The sequence below is a fragment of the Elephas maximus genome, chromosome 1 (genome assembly GCF_024166365.1).
Source record: "Elephas maximus indicus isolate mEleMax1 chromosome 1, mEleMax1 primary haplotype, whole genome shotgun sequence".
In the NCBI taxonomy this organism is placed as follows: domain Eukaryota; kingdom Metazoa; phylum Chordata; class Mammalia; order Proboscidea; family Elephantidae; genus Elephas; species Elephas maximus.
This window is the reverse complement of record NC_064819.1, coordinates 78,618,635-78,631,091: the sequence shown is the minus strand read 5'-3', so window position 1 is coordinate 78,631,091 and position 12,457 is coordinate 78,618,635. Positions and strand designations below refer to the sequence as shown.

At 42.7% G+C, this 12,457-nt stretch overlaps 1 non-coding gene across 1 annotated transcript; it reads right to left on the bottom strand.

The window, feature by feature from the left end:
• Positions 1-6,635: 6,635 nt before the first annotated feature.
• On the bottom strand, positions 6,636-6,742 carry TRNAL-CAA (transfer RNA leucine (anticodon CAA)). The gene is made up of 2 exons: positions 6,705-6,742; positions 6,636-6,681 (listed from the first exon to the last, which is right to left on the bottom strand). It is a non-coding gene; the product is annotated as a tRNA-Leu (tRNA).
• Positions 6,743-12,457: the final 5,715 nt, after the last annotated feature.

Sequence of the window (12,457 nt, the reverse complement as noted above, 5' to 3'; positions counted from 1 at the left end):
GTGAGTTTGATGATAATATGTCTTGGTGTTTTTCTTTTTGGATCAATCTTAAATGGGGTTCGATGAGCATCTTGGATAGATATCCTTTCGTCTTTCATGATGTCAGGGAAGTTTTCTGTCAGGAGTTCTTCAACTATTTTCTCTGTGTTTTCTGTCCCCCCTCCCTGTTCTGGGACTCCAATCATCCGCAGGTTATCCTTCTTGATAGAGTCCCACATGATTCTTAGGGTTTCTTCATTTTTTTTAATTCTTTTATCTGATTTTTTTTCAGCTATGTTGGTGTTGATTCCCTGGTCCTCCAGAAGTCCCAGTCTGCATTCTAATTGCTCGAGTCTACTCCTCTGACTTCCTATTGCATTGTCTAATTCTGTAATTTTATTGTTAATCTTTTGGATTTCTACGTGTTGTCTCTCTATGGATTCTTGCAACTTATTAATTTTTCCACTATGTTCTTGAATAATCTTTTTGAGTTCTTCAACAGTTTTATCGGTGTGTTCCTTGGCTTTTTCTGCAGTTATCCTAATTTCATTTGTGATATCTTTAAGAATTCTGTAAATTAGTTTTTTATATTCTGTATCTGATAATTCCAGGATTGTATCTTCATTTGGGAAAGATTTTGATTCTTTTGTTTGGGGGGTTGGAGAAGCTGTCATGGTCTGCTTCTTTAAGTGGTTTGATATGGATTGTTGTCTCTGAGCCATCACTGGGAAACTAGTTTTTCCAGAAAATCCACTAAAAAAAAATGCAGTCAGACCCCTATCAGAGTTCTCCCTCTGGCTCAGGCTATTCGGATGTTAATGAAGCCGCCTGGGGAGGGTGGGGGAGGGAACAGAGAGATAGGAGAGTAGCACCTCAGAATATAGCCAGAGTTGCTTGTCTTGCTTGGAATGACTATTATATCTGAGATTCCCGCGGGCACGTCGCCTATGTGTGCTGGCTGTGTGGAGATTGTCCCCGGGGGTCTGGCCCACTGGAGTCACGGTCAGATCCTCCGCTTCCAGCCCCACGCCCAGCGTCAAGGCTCCCCTACTGGGACGGTGCACTCTCGACTCCAAAATCAGTCGCTGCCTCCCGGGGACTTCTCGTTCCTCCAGCCGCGTGGCCGTGCCACTCCCGCGAACCAGGTGGGCCCCCTCCGGGGGTTAGTTCAGATGGGTGGAGCAGCTCCCCGTGCTTGTGCCGTGACCGAGTGTCCCGGCTGGGACGCTGTTCTCCCCGCTCCAATACCAGTCGCTGCCTCCCGGGGACTTTTCCTATCAGCTGCGTCCCACGCCGCCCGCGCGACCGGGCTGGGCCCCTTCCCGGGGTTAGTTCAGGGGGGTGGAGCAGCTCTCCGTGTTTATGCCGTACCTGCGTCCAGTCCAAATCCCGGCGAGATGGTTCCCCAGCTGGGACGCTGCGCTTCCTGCTCCAAGACCAGTCACTGCCTCCCGGGGACTTCTCCTACCGGCTGCGTCCCACGTCGCCCGCGGAACCGGCTGGTCTCCCTCCCGGGGTTAGTTCAGGGGGGTGGAGCAGCTCTCTGTGCTTGTGCTGTACCTGACTGGCACGCTGGCTCCAGGCTCTGGAAACAATCGCTGCTTCCCCGTATTAGTTCGTTCTCCGTCTCTAAATCTGTGTTTGTTGTTCAGGGTTCATAGATTCTTATGTATGTGATCGATTCACTTGTTTTTCCGTGTCTTTGTTGTAAGAGGGATCCGAGGTAGCATCTGCCTAGTCCGCCATCTTGGCTCCGCCCTCTCTTGTATTTTCTTTTGATGAGTAGCATTGTTAGTCTCCTCTGTGGTTAGCTTAATATTTACCCCGAACTTTCTAAGTTTAAACCTAACTTTTATTTCTTTATATCGCCTTGTCTTCCTCTCCATATGAAAAATCTATGACTACATTTCTTAGTATCTATTATTTTAATGTTGTCTTCTTTTACATAATGACATTGTTGTGTCCCTGTTTTGAGCATTTTTTTAATCTTGATTTATTTTCGTGGTTTCCATGCCTGGGTTAACATCTGACTGCTCTGTCCAGTGTTCTTGTCTTGGGTTGATACCTGATATTATTGATTTTCTAATCAAAAAACTCCCTTTAGTATTTCTTGTAGTTTTGGTTTGGTTTTTATGAATTCCCTAAACTTCTGTTTATCTGGAAATGTCCTGATTTCACCTTCATATTTGAGAGAGAGTTTTGCTGGATATATGATTCTTGGCTGGCAATTTTTTTCGTTCAGTGCTTTATATAAGTCATCGTATTTCTTTCTTGCCTACATGGTTTCTGCTGAGTAGTCCAACCTTATTCTTATTGACTGTCCCTTGTAGGTGACTTTTCATTTATCCCTAGCCGCTCTTAAAATTCTCTCTTTATCTTTGGTTTTGGCAAGTTCAATTATTATATGTATTGGTGACTTTCTTTTAAAATCTATCTTCTGTGGAGTTCAATGAAGGTCTTGGATTGATACCTTCTCATCTTTCACAATATCAGGGAAGTTTTCTGCCAACAAATCTTCAACAATTCTTTTTGTTTTTTCTGCTATCCCTCCTTCTTCTGGTACTCTAATTGCTTGTTATTTATTTCCCTTGATAGAGTCCCACATGATTCTTAAGTTTTCTTCATTTTTTTACATTCTTTTTTCTGATTTTTCTTCAAATATATTGGTGCCAAGTGCTTTATCTTCAAGGTCACCAATTCTGCCTTCCACTTTCTCAGTTCTGCTCCTCTGTCTTCCTATTGAGTTGTCTAATTCTGTAATTTTAGTGTTAATCTTCTGAATTTCTGATTGCTCTCTCTGTGGATTCTTGCAGCTTATTAAATTTTTCATTATGTTCTTGAATAACCTTTTTAATTTCTTCAACTGTTTTATCTGTGTGTTCCTTGGCTTATTCTGCATATTGCCTGATTTCCTTCCTGATGTCTTTTGTATTCTGCATCTGGTAATTCCAGGAAGACACCTTCATCCAGAAGATCCTTTGATTCTCTGTTTTGACAGCTTGTTGAAGCGATCATGGTCTGTTTATTTATGTGGTTTGAAGTTGACTGTTGTCTCCAAGCCATCTATAAGTTATTGCATTACTTTATTCTATTTTTGCCTACTGTATCCTCATTTCTTGCTTTGTTTTGTTTTGATATTCCCACATGGGTTGCTTGAGTGAGCTAGCTTGGTTATTTTCACCTTTGGAGCTCTGAAAACCTGTAATCAGATGGCTAAAGCTGTTATCAGGTATATGAGTTTATGAGTCCATTTACTTTTCTTGTGTGGATTCAGCTCTGGTGTCCAGGTAGTGGTTATCAAGAGTGTGGTACAGGCTCTGTCCTACAGTCTTAGACAGGCAGGGGTATTTGGTGTAGGTATCAGTATCTGGTTGCAGCAGGGGATCACGCTCTGAACAAGGTGGAGGGCTGAGAACTGTCCCCCAAGTACCTCTGAGGAAAGCCCATCCCTGTTCCCTACAGCAAACAGGCAGGTGGGTCTTGCAGATGGACCACGGGCACCAAGTGCTTTCGGTTGTAGGGACTGGGAGGTACCAGTTATCCTTGGACCCCTGTTGTGGGTGGCTGGGTGACCTGAGTGGAGCCACCAGTCCTTAGGCCCCTGATGTGGGTAGCTGAAAAAAAAAAAAAGGACCCTGTTTAATAGGCAAAATGGTATCAAATATCAAACACCCACCCTTCCACTGCACAGCTTAAACAGTTGCAGTCTGCCATCAAGGGCCTATTCTCCTGAAATAGGCCCACACAGGTCCATGCAGGGGGGAAAGACATTCAAAGTCCATGGATTGTTTATGCCTGGACTGGAGCCACTTCAGTTCTGAGTGCCTCTGTTTAGTGGAGCTGGCAAATTAACTTTTCCCCCTGTTGTGAATTTATTCCTTCTCCAAGGCTGGGAACATGGCTCAGGGTGCTCCAATGGGCCTCTCTCGGGCTCATGGAAATCAACAGCCACTGAAGCCGACTTGGGAGCTGGGAGCAGTAAAACATATGCAAGCACTTAGCTTTTGCCAAGAGTGCTGTTCTCTGGTTCCGGAGGTGTGAATAGGCTGTGCATTTGGCTACTTCTCCCTGAGGAAACCGTGGCCGAAAGCTACTACCAGCCCATTGCAGTCGCTCCCAGGAATGGTGCCTGAGGGTTCCCAGCAACTCAGGTCTGGCAACTCCTCCTGCTTCTGAAATGTCTCTGTCTCCCCGTGTCACTCAGTTCATTTTCTAACTTTGCTTTTGATGTTCAGGGCTCCTAGCTTGTCATAAATATAATCCTTTCACTTGTGTTTTGGGGTCTTTGTTGTAAGAGGGATCACTGGAAACATCTGGCTATTCTGCTATCTTGGCCCCACCTCTTTTGCCATTTACTTTTAATTTATTCCTAGAAAATTTGACATTCCACCCTCATTCCCTCTCTGGTTTTCTGGGATGTTTTCAAACAAGTCCCACACTCTTTGCTAGTTTCAACATCCCCTCCACTGACTTTTGTCAAAAGAAGTACAGGGCCCCTAATCTGCCTTTTGAGAATTTTGTTCAGTTCAGGTGGTCTAAGACTGGGGACTGTATGTCGGCAAGAGATGGAGCTAACAGCCTGACTGTTCTCAAGATAGGGAGTATGGGGTGGGGGTCTTTGTTGTCCTCTTGATTTTACTTACAGCCACGCCCTCCACTCTGCAGTACTTTTCTTATGGGTTCAAGCCCAGATATTATGAACTTCAGTTCTTAGAGCCTTCGGGGAAAACAGGCAAACTCGATCTCATTTTTCCCAATACCAGAAATCAAAAGAGAGAACTAGACTAAGGGGGGAGGGTAAGAGTGAGACAGCCTGTAAGGGAGAGCTAAGGAGACCTCCTGGGAGCAGGAGCCTAATGAAGAGGCTTCTGTTGTACCCTGGTCATTTGAGGCTGAAATATTATTTTTTGAGAGTTGATCCAGGTCTCGAATCCCAGGGCCGTGTTTCTTATTCTCCATGGACATCGCTGAAATCCAAACAGAAGCATCATATCCAAGCGCACTGTGGCAAGGAAACCAGAAAATTGTTAAAAGATAAATCCCACTGTCATCAGAGATTTGAGGAGGCATCAAAAAGCTATTTTGGGACAATCAGCAATGATAATGTGAAAGCCATTATCGTTGAGTTTATTCCGACTCATAGTGATGCTGTAAGACGGAGTAGAAATACCCCATAGGATTTCCAAGGAGCGGCTGGTGGATTTGAACCACTGATCTTTTGGATGGCAACCAAGCTCTTAACCACTGTGCCACCAGGGATACAAGGTAAAGGGGGGGGGCAAAAAGGAAACTCAACCAAGAATACTAGGTCCCTGGTTCCAAACCAGGGGTCCTGCACAGCCTGCCCTACAGGACATTTCAAAAGAAGTAGGAGTAGTTCTTCTACATTCATAGTTTGATAGCTCACCGTACACAGTAGCTAATTATAATAATAAAACAAAACCTCTAACATTGAGGAGTACAAGTAACTTGTTAAACAACTCAGAAAAATAAGTTTTGCTAGTTAGGAGGTAGGGAATCCAGGCTCTGTGCCTCTGTCCTATCTTGGGGATATAGCTCTCTGAACTTCTAGAAAAGAGGCTGCAAAACCTATTGTTTAAGATCAAGCCAGGAAGCCAGCTCTCCAAAAGGTCTCACAGCCTAAGAAGAAGAATCACACACTCTACCTCCCCAACCCTTAGGACAAGTACAGGCAAAAAAATGCCCCATGTGAGCTGGAATTCGTAAATGTAGATAATAGGAAAACAAAACAGAACAAGAAATGGGTGTATTAATGCACCTGAGAGTGAAGAGGTGTGAGGTCAATTTTGTCACTGTTCTCCAGCAGCAGGTTTACTGAGCTGCTTAGGATTTGGGGAATGAATTATTTTCAGGATTCAGGAAATGTAGGACCTGGCCTTTTGTCTAGGTGACAATAACCCAGAAACTTAATTTTTCTGAATGTTTCTTAGTTGTTATTAATTTCCACCTCTTGTACCAAAAGAAATCCTTGCCAACTGGAATTTGTAGTAATGAGTATTTTCAGCACTACCGTTGGACTGCTTTCCAAATTTAGGGCTAGGTTTAAAGGGGGAAATCACGAATGCAGGGACATTACTGTTCATGTCACAGACCTTGAAGCACATACCCACAATGTGATCTGGAGCAGAAGGGTGGGAAGTGGACTTGGGTAAATTTAAGTTGCAGCTGTACATTGACAGGGAACTGCAGAAAGTCAAGCCTGATTCAGAAGAGGACCTGGATCCAGGAATATTATTACTGATGTCAGACAGATCCTGGCAGAAAGCAATAAATACCAGAAAGATGCTTACCTGTGTTTTATTGACTATGCAAAGTCATTCGACCGTATGGATCGTAAATATGGATCAAAATTACTTGGGTCATAATTATGGATAACAATGCGAAGAATGGGAATTACAGAACAATTAAAACAATTAGAAAGCGTTGCTTTATGGACAGTGGGAAGAGAGTGAAGGCCAAGAAACAGAGTGATGGCCTAGTACATGGAGGGGCCCAAGACTGGGCAACGCTGACTGGACAAGCGGGTGTGACTGCAAGAGCAGGAGCGAAGGCAGGCAAGAGCAAGAAGAAACCTCAGGTGTTGCGGGCTCAAGGTTAAACTTTTAGTGGAGCCTGAGAGGAACAAAATAAAACTGTGTCAGAAGTGGGATTTGAACTCACGCCTCCATCTGGAGACCAGAAACCCCGAGCGCGGGAAGCGAAAGCTTGAGTCTGGCGCCTTAGACCACTCGGCCATCCTGACACTACACATAACCTTACTGCTGCATGACTAGCGTGTACAATGACCTGGGACTATTTCATACAGGAAAGAGAAAAAGATTATTTCTAAAAACAGAAAAGCAGGAAAAAACACTTTTTACAGCGCACCTGGAACTTGTGCTGGGCGGAGCCCACTCCACCCAAACCACATCCCCCTTTCCCACTGACCCCACCCCCGCCAAGCCAGCCCTAAACACCGCGAGTTGCACTGTTGGCCTTAAGCAGTAGAGGACTTGGGATGCAGGTATTATCCGCACTGGGTTGAAACACACTTTCAGCAGCTTTCCGCAATGCTGTCTGTCCTCAACATTTTAAGAAGTCATATTAGTGGTGGCTGGGCCCTTGGGCCCTTGCGCGGGACTTGAATATTCGTTTGAACAATCCTATTTCGGCATTTTTACTTCTGCAACTGTATGCAGACGACTTGACAATTTTTCACACTCCAGTTTCTTCCCTAAGCACGCTCCCCGCAACCCCTACCCTCCCAAACCTCTCTTTCCTTTTCTTGTCTTCTCCCGTTGCCCTTTTCTTTCCCTCTCTCACATATCATACCCTCTTCCATTCTTTCTGCCGACAGTGGGAGAAAGTATGTGAAATGAAATCAGGACGTGGTTATAGGTTACATAATAAGAGAAATTTGAGACCATAAACAACAACAAAAATATCTTTGTCTTATATATGCATACCCATGTTTATTGCAGCACTGTTTACAATAGCAAAAAGATGGAAGCAACCAAGGTGCCCATCAACAGATGAATGGAAAAATAATTATGGTATATTCACACAATGGAATACTACGCATCGCTAAAGAACAGTGAGGAATCTGTGAAACATTTCCTAACTGGAAGGCATTATGCTGAGTGAAATTAGTCAGTTACAAAAGGACAAATATTGTATTGTTTAAACTGAGAAGAAAGCACTCTTTTGTGGTTACGAGGGGGGGAGGGTGGGAGAGGGGCATACACTAATTAGTAGGTAAGGACTACTTTAGGTGAAGGGAAAGACAGCACACAATACAGGGGAGGTCAGCACAATTGGACTAAACCAAAAGCAAAGAAGTTTCCTGAACAAACTGAATGCTTCAAAGGCCAGCGTAGCAGGGGCAGGGGTCTGGGGACCATGGTTTCAGGGGACACCTAAATCAATTGGCATAATAAAATCTATTAAGGAAACATTCTGCACCCCACTTTGAAGAGTGGCATCTGGGGTCTTAAACGCTAGCAAACAGCCATCTAAGATGCATCAATTGGTCTCAACCTACCTGGATCAAAGGAGAATGAAGAACACCAAGGACACAAGGTGATTACGAGCCCAAGAGACAGAAAGGGCCACATGAACCAGAGACTACATCATCCTGAGACTAGAAGAACTAGATGGTGCCCAGTTACAACCGATGACTGCCCTGACAGGGAACACAACAGAGAACCCCTGAGGGAGCAGGAAAGCAGTGGGATGCAGACCCCAAATTCTCATAAGACCAGACTTAATGGTCTGACTGAGACTAGAAGGACCCCAGTGGTCATGGCCCCCACAACTTCTGTTGACCCAGGACAGGAACCATTCCCAAAGCCAACTCTTCAGACATGGATTGGACTGGAAAATGGGTTGGAGAGGGATGCTGGTGAGGAGTGAGCTTCTTGGATCATGTGGACACTTGAGACTATGTTGTCATCTCCTGCCTTGAGGGGAGATGAGAGGGTGGAGAGGGTTAGAAGCTGGAGAAATGGACATGAAAAGAGAGAGTGGAGGGAGAGAGCGGGCTGTCTCATTAAAAAAAAAAGAGGGAGAGTAATTGGGAGCGTGTAGCAAGGTGTATATGCATTTTTGTGTGAGAGACTGACTCGATTTGTAAACTTTCACTTAAAGCACAATAAAAATTATTTTTTAAAAAAGATCTTTGTCTTGGTGTAAAATCTCTACATAGACAGATAGACAGACAGATAGATAGATAACAGATGATATATAGATATGTCCCTACAGGTTTAGTTAAGGTATAAAGCATTCATTCACTGTTCACTTCCCATCTTGTCTCATAATAACATTTTATTAGTTAGTTCCCCAAATTGATAGCTTTCAGAGACTTCGTTTTCTGTGGAAGACAGTCGAAATATTGTATGCACAGATGGGCAAATAACTAATACAAGACTCTAATTTGTGTGCCCAATGATCAGGGATAAGTTGTTTTATTTCTTGCTGCCTTTCCACCCCTGCTTCTAGTATAGAGGACTGAAACATTGTTTTCAAGACAACGAAAAGTAGTAGAAAATGTGAGGTCTTGAATTAGATATGTGTACTTGAATTTATGCTTCATTGCTTTAAAAAGCGTGATGTTTTATATTACTTTGACCCTCTGGGAACCGTTTCTTCACCTTTTAAATGAACATAACCAAGTAGGAAGGAATAGAAGATTCAGAACAAAAGCAAAATAATACATTTTTTAGAATAAACCTAACCATGTGGATATGTGTAGGTGAGTCCGGAGATTCTGTACTTTTAACCAGGTCCCTGGTGCTGCAAATGTTGCTGGTATAGGAACCAATCTTGGAATACAAAGCTCTCAATCGTCCCAAAATATTATATTGGAATCACCAGCAGAACTTTTAAAAACTCTTGATGCCTGAGTGGCATCCCATACCAATTAAATCAGAATGTCTGGGAGTGGGAGCCACCAAACTGATATTTTATTAAAGATCCCGAGGTGGTTCCAATGTGCAAAGTTTGGGAACCAGTGTTCTAGGCCATTTCTTTGTCATTGGTTATTCTGATTATGTTACTTGCGTGTTTACAGTTTTTATTATATATAATAAAATCAAGTCTATTTTTGTACTGGAAAAATCCCACCCATAATCTAGTATGGATCGTATTTAACATTATCCACCATGTAACAACAGTAATGTTGTGTTTCTCCTCCACACTGTGCAGTCACCACAGAATGCCAAAATGTAACAGTAAGGATGGTATGATTTACATCTTAGAAAAGTATGGCTATTTTGATTGACATCTTCCATAGTTTCAATTTATTAAGTTACCTGTTATTCATATGTAAAAAGCAAAACCTACGAAATTGGCTAAAAAAATATACGTAAGTAGTGAAGTTATTAGAGACTAATTAACATAAGGTATCATACGGAAACCCTGGGGGAGTAGTGATTCAGTGCTAGGGCTGCTAACCAAAAGGTAGTCAGTTCAAATCCACCAGGCGCTCCTCGGAAACTCTACGGGGCAGTTCTACTCTGTCCTACAGGGTCCCTATGCATCGGAATCGACTCAGCGCCAGTGAATTTTTTTTGGGGGGGGGGGGGCGGGTATATCTAAATATATTACTAATTTAAAAAGTGATGGCATCTTTTATGAGTTGAATTTTGGAAAATCTTGATAATGTAAAAATAGAAACAAACATTGGTTTCATTACACTTTGTTTTAGTCATCTAATGCTGCTATAACAGAAATATTACAAGCCGATGGCTTCAACAAAGAGAAGTTTGTTCTCTCACAGTCCAGTAGACTAGAAATCTGAATTCAGGGCTCCAGCTCCAGGAGAAAGACTTTCTTTCCCTGTTGGCTCTGGAGGAAGGTCCCTGTCATCAGTCTTCCCTTGGCCTGGGAGCATCTCAGCGCAGGAACCTCAGGTCCCAATGAGCGCTCTGCTCTGGGCACTGCTTTCTTGGTGGTAAGAGGTTCCCAGGTCTCTCTGCTCGCTTCTGTCTTTTATATCTCAAAAAAGATTGCATTAAGACACTAGCTCATCTTGTAGATCTCATCAATGTAACTGCCACTGAAGAATGTGGAAAGCCTGGTGGTGTAGTGGTTAAATGCTATGGCTGTTAACCAAAAGGTTGTCAGCTGGGATCCAGGAGGGGCTCCTTAGCAACCCTACCGAGCATTTCTACCCTGCCCTGTGGGGTCACTACGGGTTGGAGTCGACTTGATGGCAATGGGTTTGCCCTTTTTGTTGTTGTTGTTCTTTTTTTAAATCCATCTCATTACATCATAGAGATAGGATTTACAACACATTAGGGAAATCACATCAGATGACAAAATGGTAGAGAATCATACCATACTGGGAATCAGGACGTAGCCAAGTTGACAGACATTTTGGGGGGACATAATTCAATCCATGACACACTTTTAGGTGAAATTTTAAAAGCCTCTGATAACTCTTGATAATACAATTATGTTTTTTCATATAGCTAATGGCCTTTAAAAGCAGGGCTAATTTGATACTGAGATAATAAATGTCTTTATTGATTTAAAGGTCTTTTAAAGATAATTGTTCAACACTGAATTTGTGGCTCTAGAAAGAAAGTCCTCTAAAGGAAAGTTTTTTTTTTTTTTACTCATAATAAGGGAACCAGGCAGATTTTATAACCAGTTCAAAGGAGGATCCAAAGAACAGACACTTTTACAGATGAGGAATACAGAAGCAAACGAGAAACTGGGTACAAAGCTAGCTTCTTGCATAGTAAATGAACCAAGCCAGGAGGAGGGAAATTATATGAACCTCTACTGGACAGGACAGAGTTTGCACATCTATAGACAAGAATTATTTTGTATTGCTATCAGTTTTTTAATACTTACACAGTTGGAAATTGAATCAGAAGAGATAGATAAACCAGAAGGGTACATTCTAGACAATGCATCATTTTCCACTGACCCAAGACTTTTTTTCCTACAGTGTTCATTAATTTTTTTTAAGGTTTTTTTAGCTTCCATCCGTATTTATTTATTTTTTATTGTGTTTGGGTGAAAGCTTACAGTGCAAATTATCTCCTTATTCAAAAATTTATACACATTGTTTTGTTACATTGGTTGCAATCCCCATATATATCAACATTCTCCTCTTTCCCTTTAAACCAGGAGTTCCCCGTGTCCGTTTGTCCAGATCTCCTGTCCCTTCCTGCCTTCTTGTCTTTGCTTTAGGGCAAGAGTTGCCATTAAGTATCCTATACTTGAGTGAACTAAGAAGCACGTTCCTCACGAGTGTTATTGTTTAGTAGGCCTGTCTGATCTTTGGCTGAAGGTGGAGTTCAGGAGTGGATTCAGTTCTGAGTTGGCAGTGTGTCGGGGGCCATAGCAGTGGGTGTTCATTAAATTTTTGTTGATTCAAAAACAAGTACCATTAAACCAAAGCCAAACCAAACCCAATGCCGTCGAGTCGATTCCGACTCATAGCAACCCTATAGGACAGAGTAGAACTGCCCCATAGAGTTGCCAATGGGCACCTGGCGGACTCGAACTGTTGGCCTTTCGGTTAGCAGCCGTAGCACTTAACCACTATGCACCAGGGTTTCCCAATTTTTTTTTTTTTTTTTTTTAAGATAAAAAAAGGTCCTAGTGCCAGTTTGAGTCAGAATCGACTCGATGGCAGTGGGCTTGGCTTGCTTGAGTGTCAATAACGGTTGTTAGTGCCAATAAAGTGTTTGCTTTATGGGGATTTCTAACATCAAATTTCTGAAACATTAACTTTTTTTTCTCCTTTTCAGAGAAGTAGTTTGAGCTTGGACGGAATTCTTTCCGGTTATTGGAAAACCAAAGGCTTGTTATTTGGTATAATTCATGAGGGTGAAATTGCAGAAGTGTTAGCCTTGATCTTTTTCCGCAATTCACGGGATACCGGAATCACAGTAATTTTTAAGATAATTTTTGTTTATGCAAACTTTTTCTCCCTCAGCAGCGGAAAAAGGAAAAGGGTCACTTC